Source organism: Stegodyphus dumicola, chromosome 9 (genome assembly GCF_044657685.1).
Source record: "Stegodyphus dumicola isolate Sdum_Otavi_A_Nest chromosome 9, ASM4465768v1".
NCBI classification, from domain to species: domain Eukaryota; kingdom Metazoa; phylum Arthropoda; class Arachnida; order Araneae; family Eresidae; genus Stegodyphus; species Stegodyphus dumicola.
In genome coordinates, this window is record NC_140776.1 from 144,147,708 (window position 1) to 144,163,453 (window position 15,746).

Genomic DNA, 15,746 nt, shown 5'->3' on the forward strand with positions numbered 1-15,746 from the left:
AATCTTCAACATGTCTAAAAGATTTGGTTTTCTATGAAGACGATTGTTTAAAAGCAATGCTTTATGTATATTTTCAGAAAGACTTGTCATTTTAAGAGAGGGTCGTCTTAAGTTATCACACAAAAAATTTGGCTATAAAACGATTGAGTTATATTTTTATTTTACAGCTCCTACTACTTTTTAATGCGGTAAAAATTTTATAATGTCCGATGCAGAATAGACAAATCAAAATTCCTAAATAAAACAAGAATAAAAATAGGACCAATGCAACACAAGGACAAAAAAGGGGGGAAGAAAGAAAGATAGCTTTGATTATTAATTATTTAGCTTTGATTATTAATTATTGTTATCCTAGAGTTTATAATCTTATCGAAAAGCGAATCAGCGTTTTTAAATATTGGAAGTAAAATTTACTAAATCTACAGAAGGCAATGAACGAATAGAAAGTATTAATTCATTACAGCGCTTAACATTGCACAAGTGAAAGACGATCACTGAATGTATATCCTTTCTGCTTTGTAAAAAAGCCTATAGACCCCATATGAAGTCATTTTCCATTCTAAAGTACTCCAGATGCTGTTCTTAGCTTAAGGGGCTGTGTTATTTAAATCCTAATGCGGTGTTGCTATGGTTACCCGAGTCATTAGCGTCAACTCTCTTTGTCAAATAATTTCATTTTCACCTCGACGAGAATCTTGCCAAAGGTAGCAACCCCTTATTCTGACATCAGAAAACAGCTGCAACGATCAGCGCCATCTATTATCAAAAGGCTACATTCGTACTTCTCAAAATTCACTCTTAACTTGCAATAAATGCAGGTTGGCTAGTCATCTGACTTAAGTGGGCATTCCTTGCTGCGATGGGGCTCACCACATTTACAACACCTCTCAGGATTTGTGCACAGGTGCTGGGAGTGACCCCACTCCTGACACCTGTAGCACTGAACCGGCCTCTTCTTGGGGTTGTACTTCTCGATTCTCACAGTAAAACTGAACATGTTGTTCAGTAGGTGAATGTTATTTGCAGCTTGATTCTTTTTCAATTCCAGGAGAAATATGGGTAGCTTGTCAAAGTTCCTTGACTTTCCTCGGCAGAATTGTTTAACCTTTAAAACAGGAAATTTTCTCCTTTCTAAGTCAGCAAATATAGCTTCTTCTTTGATGGTGTTCGGCAAGTCTTTTAAAACGACCCCTAATGGTTTTTCACTTCCCAACTGGAAAGTGTGGTACGTTATTCCCTTCGCCTGCAGCAACTTCGTAACATTTCGATAGTCTTTTACAGTTTTAACATTCACATAGATCGCTGTTGACTTGACATTAGCCTCAAATTCCTCTGCACACGACTTTTGCAAAAGTCATCAATCTGCATCCAATCCACGCTTCGCTGCTGGAAAACGATCGGTGGGGGCGTTTCTTCTTGATTGGCTCCTCCTACTTCTGAGCTTTCGGCTTCCTGCAATCAGGGGCGTAGTTAGAGGGGGCATCTGTCCCCGGGCGCAGAATCTAAGGGGCGCCAAACTGATGTTACGACATTTTAGAATTAAATGTTTTCCATCCTGGGCAAGCAGTAGGGGGCGCGAAATCTTCAGTTGTCCCTGGGCGCTGAAAACCCTAGCTACGACTCTGCCTGCAATGTTTCATATCGGTTAGACTGTGAAATGTCCATCCTTTCCTCTTTTTCCCCAATTTTGGCCGTTTTCTTCGGCAAAATCCAAGCCTTCATCACTAGTTTGTTGAGTCAAACCTTCAACCTCGCGCGACTGCTCTAAATCCGACCTTGGCTTCTTTGCAGCTTAATCCTTGGGTGATCGCAAATATCCTAGAAAGTTCCGAATTCCATGATCCGCGATAATATCCTGCATGGTCTTTATATACTCTTCATCTTTTTTAGCTTTATCCTCTGCCGAAACAGTGCTTGTTCCCGCTGCAATGTCCATGTTCATCTTTAATTATTGCCCTTCGGAGAAAGCAGATAGTTTTCTTTCCTTAGTGGGAAGGTTTTGTTGGACCTAAAAGAACTGACAGAGTTGGCCTTGGCTCCTCTCGCTTAGCTCATCGTCATCTGTGAGATCGCCAGGTGTCCTAAAAAGGACATTATGAAGTACCCAAAGGTAGTTAGAAGAAATAAATTACTGACCGCCTACGGTTACTACGTCAATTTCAGCAAAAGAGTAAGAGCAAACTGCTATGCGTACGACACACTCGCTATCTCAGCTCCGAATCCATAAATCCTCCTAATTTTATGATACTGGACCCTCAAGCTTTTATAAATATCCCCCCCTCAATCATCACGTCTATTCAGCTAACCAGACACACTCACTACACATAAGGCTCCTATATACCAGGCTGAATCATCAGGCATTCGCTCCTGTCTTGGCCCAGTACTCTATCTTTTCTATGCGGCTGATTTCCCGCGGGATAAACTCAACAGAAATACATTGCTGGCCTGCTATGCGGATGACACCGCTGTAGCGGTCAGATCTACTCAGCCTAACAGGGTAATTTCTGTTATGCAGGATATAATTATGGACATTGAGGAGTGGTGCTCCAGGTGGAAGATTTCCATCAATGCGACTAAATCACAGCTACTTCTTGTTAGAAGGAAGAAAATACTGGTCTCAGTTCAGCCACTTTACCTATTCGGCCAACGTGTCCCGATGGTAAACAAGGCCAAGTATTTAGGTGTTTACTTGAATCGAAGACTCACGTGGAGTACGCATGTCAATTACATTGCAAACAAGACCAGAGGAATTGCTCAACAATTACAAGTACTGCTAGGGCGCAGCTCGCAGTTAGATCTGAGAAGGAAAAGACAGATTTATATTTCCATTTTAAGACCAATTATGTGTTATGCGTCCCCTGTCTGGGCGACTGCTACGAGCTCAGATATCAACAAATTGCAGGTGACTCAAAACACAATCTTACGCACCATGACAGGAGCGCATTTTTACATCCGTAACAAACTCCTGCACGATGATTTACAAGTTGAATATATTGACAAATATCTGCAAAAACTTAACAGCAAGTTCTTTGACAAAGGCTTGAATTGCAGTAAAGGAAACTTTAATGCTGTACTGAACTATGTCTGCATTCCTGAGGACTACAATATCAGGCCTTTTACGGCTCACAGAATGAGGGATCACAATTTTGTCACTTAGCCCACTCGTTTTCAAATATGTAAATAACACATTTTTATGCGTACATTACTTCACTTTCATTTGTTTATTACATGTTCAACACTGTATCCTATGCACATTTCATGTATTTTCATTTCTTTTGCATCTTCATAGCTCCATACACGTGATTATTACTCTTGTCTCAGGGGTAAGAGTTAAGTTACTTTGATGATTGGACTTTGTCACTATGGCCGATGGGCCCTCTTTTCCTTACCCGCTCCGATTTCCTGGCTGGGAACTAGCTGATAGTTGACATTCTGATTGTCCTTAGGGGATTAGATCAATATAGCTTATTAAAGCCAAACTGGGCTAATATAAGCATAAGCAATTAGCATTTAAGCAGGCATTCGCTATCCCAAGTGGGAGATTAAATGGCGGCTGTGTAGTTACGGTGCAACAATTTTTTTGTTTTTTTTGTGTAAAATGGGCGGATGTGCAGCTATTAATTGTTCAAATCATTCACGGAAAGGTCATACATTGGTAAAATTTCCTAAAAATGAAGAAAGAAGAAAAATATGGGTAAATAATTGCCGAAGAGACAATTGGAAACCTGGTCCAAGCGCTGAAATTTGCTTAGTAAGTATAATGTTAATTACGCCTTGATTTAGAGTTTATATCTTCTCTGATGTTTATAATGTGTAAGTAAAGTGAAATTCTTGTGTACAATAACCTAAGTATCTGCTAATTTCTGTAATAATAGCTATAATTAAATTAGTCTAGGGTTAATGTACCCGTCGCCAAACATCGCCAATGTGGATGTTTTGAATGTGGAAAAGAAATTTCTCTTCTAATATAAAGCGCAAATTTTGTTTTCCTGTGCTAATTGTGGAAATTATACTAATGTAACATGAAAATCATTAGCATATTGAAATTTATTAAAAAACAAATCATAATTTGGAAAGTCAAGATAAAATCTGAATGTTTGCTAAAGATATATGTAACATTATACTATAGTTGCAATATCGTTGGAATGATATATAATTTTTTTCTTTATTTTATAATCACTATTGTTAAAAAGTTAGATGAGTTTTTTATGCACGGTGCCCACTAATGTTTCTTGGTTAAAATAACTTCCAGAATTTTGACATTGACATCTGAAGTCAATAGAATAAATTGAATAGTATGAGACAAAATATATATAATCTGACTTCAATAATTGCAAGTACCATATATTTATAATCACAGTATTATACAATTTGGCAATGGAGTAAAGATTTAGAAATGAATGCAGAACATTCAAATAAGCACAGAAAACTTGTGAAACTGCATGTGTATTTTTCAAAAATAATTGTAGTGTTTTTAATGCATGTGTAGTGTTTAATGCATGCATAACAATCAAATAAATCTGCCTATAATGATGAATTTCAAAGGCCAAGCCAAAATCCTTTCATGAATTTGATACTTCTAAAGAATGTGATCTCGTCAAATTAAATCCTCATGACATTGATAAACAGTTATTACTGATATGTGTTACAAAGCAGATTTTTATACATGATAAATAATATTTCCTGAAGCGTTATTTTGTGTTGTCATCTCTAAATAAGAAATTGCCTACAAATTCAGAAAGCTACTGAACTACGTTCTAGAGTTTTTAATAACTTTAATTGGATATGTCTGTGGGGATGTAATTTAAAAAATTGTCGTTTAAACTGGCCTTGATGCTTTTTAAAATGCATGTTGGCACTGTGCTTCTAAATTAGGCCTATGTTTTGAATGATTAGAGAATTAAAAATTAAATATTTCAATTAAAGCAATAAACATTACTACAATTATAACAAGAATCATAGTCTGCTCTAATTATAAATGTATTTATCGGCCTAGTATCTTAAAAGTTGGGTGAAGTGAACTCATATTTTCTTATCTATTGTAAGAGCACTATAGCAAGAAATATAAAGTTTTATTTTAGTTGTTTTTAATTTTATAGCAAAACACTACTTCATTTAATTTTTGGATAATGTTCTAAAGAACACTTTAAATTATAGGCAAAAAATAAATATTGGATAATTAAATTCTGCCCAAGCTTACAAGATGCTGCTGCTGATATGTTAGACATGGTTTGTTTATTGTTTCAGTTTTTTATAATACTGGGCCTAATTTAATTACCTGCATATTTATTTATTGCCTATACTTACTTACAGTTCATGCTTGCTGCCTTTGGCACAACCTCACTGTGTGAAACACTTTTCTCACATTTCTTTCGTGTGGTTTGTTTTTTGTACTTTTATTTATTTTGTATACTTTTTTTTATTACTTTATGTATTTACAGGATCATTTTGAGGAATTTCAATTTGAGTCACTATGCAAAGATAGTTAAAAACTAAGAAAAACTGCAGTACCAACACTCTTTAGCATTCCAAATCCACCACCATCTGTAACTGACAAGAGGATAAGAGAAGTAAGATGTCCTAAGCCAAATACTGAAGTGGTAAATTATTTAATATTCTCCAAAAAAATTGTTGAAAAAATCATTGTTATTACAAATATATTAATTCAGTCAACCATTGTTTAAAAAAATAATCACAGCATAACATGTTTACTATTTCTTTTTTAATTTAGGAAACTCTACCTGCTTCAAATGAAGAGTTGTTAAAAAAAAATAGAATTCCTTGAGCAACAGCTTCAAGAAAAAGATGCAAAATTGACATCATTTTTGTCCGATGAGCAAGTAGGAACCCTTGCTGTGCAGTCAAAAAGGAACTGGTCAGAAAAGTCCATTATAAAAGGACTGAAGATGCGATTTGCTTTGAGCAAACATGGATATAATTACCTCAGAAGTACTGGATATCCAGCACCATCGTACAGTACCTTGAACAGGAGGATTAGGGACATAAAAATTAATTTCGGCATTTTAGAAAATTTGTTTTTTTTCCTCAAGACAAAAGTTCATTCATTGGATGCTCTTGATAGGAACTGCTGCCTTTTAGTTGACGAAATGGAAATAGCTTCATATCAAGATTTTGATACATCGTCTAAGTCATTCATTGGAAATATTACGTTAGGAAGCTAAGCATTACACTATTGTAATGCTTAGAGGCCTTAAAACATCATGGAAACAGATTGTTGCCAATGAATTAACAGGGCCTTCAACATCAGGTTCTGACATGAAAGATCTAATTCATAGAACTGTAGTAGCAGCTACAGAAATAGGTTTAACTGTAAGAGCCTCTGTTTCAGATATGGGAAGCAATAACAGAGCAATGTGGTTGTCATTGGATGTATCTGTCTCTAGAAGAGATAGGAAGACAAATTACAACATTGGAGGACCTGATGTTTTCATTCACAGTATTGCAGATGTACCACATCTCATTAAAAATATGAGAAATACATTTCTTTCAAGTATTATAATATTACCAGAGGAATTTCGCCACCAGCATGCCTTGCCATCGAGGATAGTATCTTCAGTGTATGTGAAACGACTCTGGTCAAGTGAGATAGAAGCAGATGCTGCCCTGAGATCTCTACATCACTTGAACAGAGTTCATCTCTTCCCAACACACTTTTCCTCGATGAATGGGGCATCTGCTGTGCAATTGTTTTCTGTAAAAACAGCTGCTGCTATTGAAAAAGCAGGTATTTTACACCAAGTTGCAAAAGAAGCATTAACTTCTGCATGGTGGCTGAGACTTGTAGCAGAATGGTTTACAATTATGACTACAAGGCATCCAAAAAAAGGCATCACTATCAAAAATCAAGATGAGAAATTTAATATTTTATTGAAATTCATTCATGTGACTGAAACTGTTCAGTTTGGGAAAGCATGGAAGCCATTTCAAACTGGCATTATTATGAGCACATTGAGTGTTGTGAAACTCTCAAAAAAATTATTTTCCGAGGGGTTTACATTTTTCTTACCAGGCAGGTTGACACAAGATGCGCTGGAAAATGCCTTTTCACAGATTAGACGAAAGTTGGGTGCAAAGCCTACTGCTTTGCAAGCCAAGAGAGCACTGAAATTAGTGTGCCTATCACAGTTCATTTCAGATATCAATAATCCAAATTATTGTTCTGAAAGTGACCACAGCCTCTTTGATGCTTCTGAATTAGAGGTTGCTATCAGAAAGGAGGTCTTGCATCCTATCTCCAATTCTGTAGTGCCATCTACCTCTTCTGCAGTGGCAGTGAAACGTCGCTTGCCCCCACCTGTGGAAGAAAATGATATACATTACATCGCAGGAGCCATATATAATAAGTTGTTGAAAAAAAAAAGCATATGTGAAAATTGTAAAACAGCTATGACCATTTCAGAGGACATGCTGGAACCTGACATACCCGAGCATCGCACAATTCTTACAAAACATAGCAATAAAGGTGGACTGAAGGTCATCTCTTCAGGAATGTATCAAATATGTAGGGAAGCTGAACGAGAATTTCAAAAATGTAAAGATGTACTCCTTCGTTTACAATCAGCCATCACAAAAGAATTAGTTGAAAGAATAATTGATAAATGTACGCATGTGGCCATGCCAGAATGCTGTAATCTTAAGAAAGTAATTATTGATAATTTTTTTATTACTAGATGCAAAGGCCTTACACAGCATCTTATCAACAAAAGAGCCCATAACGTTTCATATTCATCAACATCGGCCAATAAGAAACAAAAAGTAAAATAATTTTAGAAGGTATGTATGTTTTATATTAAATAATTTATGTGTTTTATGTAATATGTATTACTTTTTCCTAGGCTACGAGTATATAAATTTCTGTGTTTGATGTTATATATGTTACTTTCTGCTAGGCTATGAGTATATTATTATGGTATTATTTTCTTGTTTCTAATATATAGAAATATAGCATATTTTCCAGTATAAAATTTCAGTTCAGTTTTACTTAAAAGTATGGGAAAGCAGATTTGTTTCATGCATGATCTTTATAATACTGGTATGAAATGAATGAATTTTAATCTGTAAACAATTTTTTGTTAATATTGAAATGTGTTTCCTTGGGTACATTTTTAGGCACTTGTGGATCATGTCAGACAACATGCAATAGAAAAAAGATGTCCGTGTGCATAAATTTTTCATTGTGTTACTTCATTTTATCTAAATTTCAAGGATAATTCTTTTCATTTTTATATGGCATGTTATTAGTATAAAGGCTAGTGAAAATAAATTGGTATGTGTATCTGTTTTTGAAGTGTAATGCTTAAATAAAAAGATGGTGTGTGTTTCTTCATTTAAATAAAATTTCAAAGATAGTATTTTTCAGCGTTGTACTCTTTGTTATTTCTCAATGTAAAGGGTAACAAGGGGAAAAAAACTGGTATGGTACATCTGTTTTTTAAGCATGATAATTTTATTTATTTCTTTAGTGATGCATATATATAGAGAGAGAGAAGGTATTTGGTCCAACTGAAGTTATAATAAATCTAATTTTACTAGATCTCTCCCTCCCCTCAGGTGTAGAAAATTTTCAAATGCAGAAAGTTTATTTGCAGAATTAATTCATTTCTGATAAACTTATTATCATTAATTTTTTATATACCATGTTATTAAGTTACACGTATGACTACTGTGTAATAAACTTGTATTTAGGGCAAAAAATTAACTGTTTTGCAGCTGGTGACTAATATCATATGCTTCTAAGAATATTACTTTAACTTTTTTCATAACTTTTGTATTTCAGGAACATGAAACTGTTATTTTGATATACTTAAATAATAAAAGTGTGTATCTGAATCAATTAATGGATACAAATATTTTACAGTTATTTTTAGAAGATATTTGCCATATCGCTTCTAATAATTCATAAAGTATATTAAAATATAGGTAAATAATTTGGTGCAGAATTCAAATTTAGGGTTTGAAATATAGTGAATCATGAGACTAAATGATTTTTATTGTCATGATTTGCCTGGGCTTAAGAATGTACTTTTCGCCCGGTGGAAATTGTCATCAAACTGTACTGAACAGGCTTTTTGTTGATAATAACTTCCAGGCTTATCAGTACCTCCTTTTGAGTGGAGGGTATACAAATATAGTACCCAATTTAAATTACATTGTGATTGTAATAATATTGTGGTATTAAATAAGTGATTATAATTACAATTTAGATAATTGCTTTGTAATTATATTACATTGTATCTGTGAACTCTTAATTTCATTACTTTATGCAATTATTTTGTAAGTGCATAATCTAATTGCAATAATATAATCTATTCACAATTACAAAATAATTATAAATGCAGTTACATCTTAAATAGAGGCCATTTTAATACTTTTAAATTTTTGCAAGATAACTTCCCATTAAGGTTCATTTGGAGGAAACTATGCAAATACTAAAAAAGAAGTTATGTTAAATTTACATATTTTGTACAGTAGTTTCTTGTTATAATGCTGTTCAATATATCTTCAATACTTTTGTAAATTTAACGACATTCTTTGCAATTACTGTGGGGCTTTAAAAAGAAGTTTCTTAGTTAGGCTTTCTAATAAGAATGTGTTAAAAATTAAGTATTATGTATAATAACTAACAATTAAAAAAACTTGACTGCATGAAAATGCTGTTGCTGTGTAAAATAAAAAATAAGCTTTCTTTTATGTGTTGAAATGAATTACATGTGGTTAAGTCGTCCTTTTACAATTTAAGAATGTGGTTAACACACATTCTTAAATTGGACAGGTTTTATCTAAATTATTAGTATAAAATATATAAACTATGAATTATTTTGTAACATAACTCAAATTACAAAATTCATTCTATATACGTTCAAATTTATTATCTTTTATGGAATAACTGTTTTTTAATTTAGGTAAAAATTGGATTTTTAGAAATATTACAAATACAATGCAACACAAAGGTGATCTGATTGGAGAGGAAGGACTTTTTATTACGGTTTCTAGTTCGTATTTATATTACATTTGGTGAAAGTCATCCAAAACACAGAATGCTGTACTTTCTTCTTCCATATATGTTATGAAATATTTCACACATTTAAAAGAAAGTGTTTCTTCAGAGTCTTGCACAATTATTTCCATATACCTCAGACTAAAATGACAACATATTCTTAAGTTATTTTTTTAGTATGAATTTACAGTGTTTTTATGGAAATTTTTGTTAAAATGTCATTAAGATAAATTTATTTGCACACTCTACGCTTTAACTATTTCCCCATTTGACACTATTGAAAGTTTTTATTCATATCTTATTTATTTTAGTCTGCTAACGAAACTGAAACATCTAAAGAATAAGTTATTTTGAATATGTTTACAAAATATACGCGAAATTTTTATTTAAGTGAAAACGTCTATATACTATTCGAGAATTAATTAATTATCCGAAAAGTTTATGTGCGCTGAATGCCGCGCGTCTATAAAATAAATCTTTAAAAAAAAAACAGCAGACATTCAGCCAGCGTGTGCGATAAACGCGCCAAAATTGGTAGCGCGTTCCCTCCCTCGCCAAGAGAGAAAAGTTGGTGATCCAGCCTGGTTTAGAGGAGCCTTAACTACACACACACAAACACCTATGAGACACTATTTATAGTAAATGAACATAGCTTCCCTCCCCTTTTCACTACACTCATGGATTCAAACAAATTTTAGGAATATTTTCTACTTCTTTTCCTTTTTTTCATTTCCCATTTTTTCCCCCTCCTTTTCTATACTTATGGGCCTTTTAAAAAAAAAATTATTTTATCCCATCTTTTCTTCCTGGCATTTTGAACTCGTAGAAAATTGTACGAAGTTCCTTTTTTCTCTCCTTTGAAACCACGAAATTGCCCATCTTTCTAGTTACCTTTTCTTCTCATCGAGCTTGAGTTTTCGCCCATTCGGGCACAAAGACTTAGCGAGTGCAAAACAAGACATCTGTCTGCTTTGCGTGTCTGTCTTTGTTTACAAAGTTAATCTTAAAAGATGGATGTTTGTATTAACGCATTTGTTTGCTATGAATGTGATTAGCTCTGATTTCTCTAATGGATTATCGTTGTTTTCGTACTAACTTAAAAGGACGGCGCAGAATTAATTACTGCTGTGTTTGGTAAGAGAGAATATCGCTTTTATTATTTGTCAGTTTTATTAATATGAAGATTCTTTTGTAAATTCGAATTTTGACTTTTGGTTTGGTGCTAGGATAATATGTATGTTTTATATTTCATTTAAAGTTGTAATAAGTGCAAAATATCTTATCAAAACCTGAGTATTGTGCGCATTCTTATCTCAGAGTAACTAGAATGGTTTTAATCCAGGGGGGGGGACTGGTTGCTCAATAAGTTATTGCTCCGTTTGTCTTACTACATTGAAAATTACAGCTATTATTAAGTTTTAAAAATTCAGAAAACGAAAAATTTTATAAGAATAAAATGTCGGTTTTCATCCGCAAAGAACCCGTTGGCGATTGAATCATTTCATTTCATTTGCGGGTTGATCTTTACAATATGGTAACTGGTAGTGTGGCGACATTTTGGAGGCGATAAAGGTTACTACCTGGGACTTTGGTAATAATGTGAGCAGTACTCAGTTCCAATTAGGCATTATTTTGTGTGGTGGAAATGAGAGATCATGGGATATGCCATGTGATATTAATGGACGAATTACGGTTCTTTAATCGGAAAAGGGGGAAATTTGGATAAGTATCTGTGGATGTATATTATTTTGTATTAAGCTTCATTGTGTGTTGTGTGAAGTAGGGTTGAATAATTTTGGGATTGTATGGCGCTGTCTAAAGTGAATTGTAGATGTGATAAAGAGAATTTTTTTTTATCAAATTCTATCAAATTCGGAAAAAAAATCGTTCAGTAATTTTATTGAATCCATAATAAAAGTGTATCCACCATGTAAGGAAGATTCGGAAGAAGATTAGGTTAGTTAGACTTTGTTAAGAATGTGAGTAGTATTCAGTTCTGATTACGCATTATTTTGTGTGAGGGAAATGAGACATCATGGGATATGTCATGTGATATTAATGGACGAATTACTGTTCTTTAATCGGGAAAAATCTGGGAATTTTGTATTTGGCTTTATTCTGTGTTGTGTGAAATAGTGTTTGTGAATTTTTGGATCCCATGGCCGTAAGTAAAGTGAATTCGAAATGGGTATTTAGTGGTATTGAAAAGGATAGTAAGAAATGTTTTTTAAGGTTGTGCGAGAGAGAAATAAAGGTGTTTTATTATGTTATTTATTTTACCTGGTATCTTGCTTTGAAAGATAAGTATGATTTTAAAGATTCTGATACAGAAGGAAGAAAAGTGTATCCGCCACGTAATCAAGATTCTGAAGAAGATTAGGTAAGTTAGTATTTTTAATTATTTGAGGATATTATTTTTATGCATTGTTGTAAATGTAAGGTGGAAAGGAATTTGGTATTATTGGGAAAATTGTTATTATCAGTGATTTAGTTTAAAGTAATTAGGATTGTAAGGTAATTTTTATTAATTTAATGTATGTGCTCATTTATATTTTAAGTAGTGTTTTTGAATTTAATTATATTTTAATGAAATGATAGTTATTTTGTGAATTTTATGCTTGTAGGAATTTGGTATACGTTTAAGTTGAAATAAACGTGCATGGAAATAATTTAAATATTTGATACTAAATATTTGTAATGCTTCATGTATGAATTCGTTGGTGACGTGTATAATGTAATAGATGATTTAGAGGTAAAAGTTTTTGGATATTTTATTTATTTTATATGTGGAATGTTCATATTTGGAAAGGGTAAATACTTTTTCGCGATCATGTAATTTCATATATGTTCTTTTAACCGGGTTTAAAGATTGAAAAAATTGTCATGTATTTTTGTGAAATTTTTTTAATTTATGAGAAAAAAGCAGTGTACATGGATATAGTGAAGAGTGTGCGCAATGCCGTTTTTGTGCAATTCTGGGATGTTTTTTTAAGTAAAAATAAGTCGACGTGTACATGGTTCAGTGATATTTTAATGAAATGATAGTTATTTTGTGAATTTTATGCTTGTAGGAATTTGGTATACGTTTAAGTTGAAATAAACGTGCATGGAAATAATTTAAATATTTGATACTAAATATTTGTAATGCTTCATGTATGAATTCGTTGGTGACGTGTATAATGTAATAGATGATTTAGAGGTAAAAGTTTTTGGATATTTTATTTATTTTATATGTGGAAATTTTCATATTTGTAAAGGGTAAATACTTTTTCGCGATCATGTAATTTCATATATGTTCTTTTTACCGGGTTTAAAGATTGAGAAAATTGTCATGTATTTTTGTGAAATTTTTCTGATTTATGAGAAAAAAGCAGTATACATGGATATAGTGAAGAGTGTGCGCAATGCCGTTTTTGTGCAATTCTGGGATGTTTTTTTACATGGTTTATGTGTATGTGTTATTTTAAAAATGCGTAAGGAGGATGGTATTGTGCAGTTTTTCCTAATTTTGCAGTGAATATTTGTCATGATTAAGCAGTTTTGTTTCATAAAATTTCTAGCATAAGTGTAATTCGGCTAGTAGATTGTTGGAAGAAGTGTTCAGGAGATAAAAAGAAAAGAAACATGTCTTTACTTCGTGAAGACAAAATGGCGGCGGGGGAAAAAAAATAGAGGGTTGCTGTAGGAGAGTTGGTCGCAAAATTTTCGCCAAAAAATCGCCAAGTTACCATAATGTAAAGATCAACCCATTTGCGCTTTTGCAGCTGAGGATGATGGTTCGTTGAAAAAATCGAAACTAATCCTGAGAAAATTTGAAAATACAACGCTGATTTTTTTGTTGTGTGGTTTCTAAGTTAAGCAATAAATATACTTCCTAACCAACACGCACACATCACAAGTCGTTACGAATTTACAGCAATTGTGCAACCGATTATATCATAATAGGGTTTCCATACCATTGAACTATACTGATACAAAGGGTACCCTTCTCTGTACTGTAACCGTTCTTCAACTGTGCATTGTTTTGAAGTCATTAGATTGCCACTGTGTAAGTTCCACAAAAATCATATTTGCTCACAGAATATTCCACTGTTTTTCATTTATAATCATAATTCCATCTTATCTTTTGTACTCAATATTTCTGAAAGGAATATTGGGTTGATCTTTACATTATGGTAACTTAACGTTTTTTTGGCGAAAATTTGGCAGCCAACTCTCCTACAGCAACCCTCTATTTTTTTCCCCCGCCGCCACATGTTTTTTTTCTTTTTATCTACTGAACACTTCTTCCAACAATCTACTAGCCGAATTACACTTATGCTAGAAATTTTATCTAACAAAACTGCTTAATCATCACAAATATTCACTGCAAAATTGGGGAAAAGTGCACAATACCATACTCCTTACGCGTTTTTCAAAATAACACATACGCATAAACCATATACACGCCGACTTATTTTTACTTAAAAAAACATCCCAGAATTGCACAAAAATGGCATTGCGCACACTCTTCACTATATCCATGTACACTGCTTTTTTCTCATAAATTAGAAAAATTTCACGAAAATACATGACAATTTTCTCAATCTTTAAACCCGGTAAAAAGAACATATATGAAATTACCTGATCGCAAAAAAATATTTACCCTTTCCAAATATGAACATTTCCACATATAAAATAAATAAAATATCCAAAAACTTTTACCTCTAAATCATCTATTACATTATACACGTCACCAACGAATTCATACATGAAGCATTACAAATATTTAGTATCAAATATTTAAATTATTTCCATGCACGTTTATTTCAACTTAAACGTATACCAAATTCCTACAAGCATAAAATTCACAAAATAACTATGATTTAATTAAAATATAATTAAATTCAAAAACACTACTTAAAATATAAATGAGCACATACATTAAATTAATACATACATAAATACCCATTTCAAATTCACTTTAGTTACGGCCATGGGATCAAAAAATTCACGAACACTGTTTCACACAACACAGAATAAAGCCAAATACAAAATTTCCAGATTTTTTCCGATTCCCCCCCTTTTCCGATTAAAGAACCATAATTTGTCCATTAATATCACATGACATATCCCATGATCTCTCATTTCCCTCACACAAAATAATGCGTAATCGGAACTGAGTACTGCTCACATTATTACCAAAGTCCCAGGTAGTAAACCTTTATCGCCTCCAAAATGTCGCCAAACTACCAGTTACCATATTGTAAAGATCAACCGAATATTGAGATTCTTTTCAGATTCTGAAATTAATAATTAATACTCTGGAGATTCTGAAATTAATAATTTTCCTTTGGCAAACCAGTTTAAATTTTTCCTTATTTTATTTGAATTCTAGGTAGATTGATAATGTTATCTTCCTCTGAGTATTTTCTGTATTAATATTTTGAAGAATGATTTGAATATATCTCTTATTGTAAAACACTTGTAACTTAGGTAAAAGTATAGTTTAGGGTACCCCTTGGCTAAACTTAGCGATTTTTGGCGGTACATGGATACTGATTTTGTGCAATTCTTTGACTCGTTATTTTGGCTTGCGAAGTGGCGATTTTTGCGCCAAAAATTGCTGCTACACAAAGCCAAAATAATAAAACAAACAATTGCACAAACTATGTGCAATTGTATATGGTATCCATGTACACATCGACTTACTTAAAAAAAGAAAAAATCCCCGAATTGCACAAAAATG

The 15,746-nt window shown here is 33.0% G+C and overlaps 1 protein-coding gene across 1 annotated transcript in view; it reads left to right on the plus strand.

Moving 5' to 3' along the window:
• Nucleotides 1–11,014: 11,014 nt before the first annotated feature.
• Nucleotides 11,015–15,746, plus strand: part of LOC118194961 (uncharacterized) — a 35,043-nt gene continuing 30,311 nt past the window's right edge. The window contains exon 1 of the mRNA XM_085824191.1: nucleotides 11,015–11,152. The gene's annotated coding sequence lies outside the window, so the exon portion shown is untranslated. The remainder of the gene's footprint in view (nucleotides 11,153–15,746) is intronic.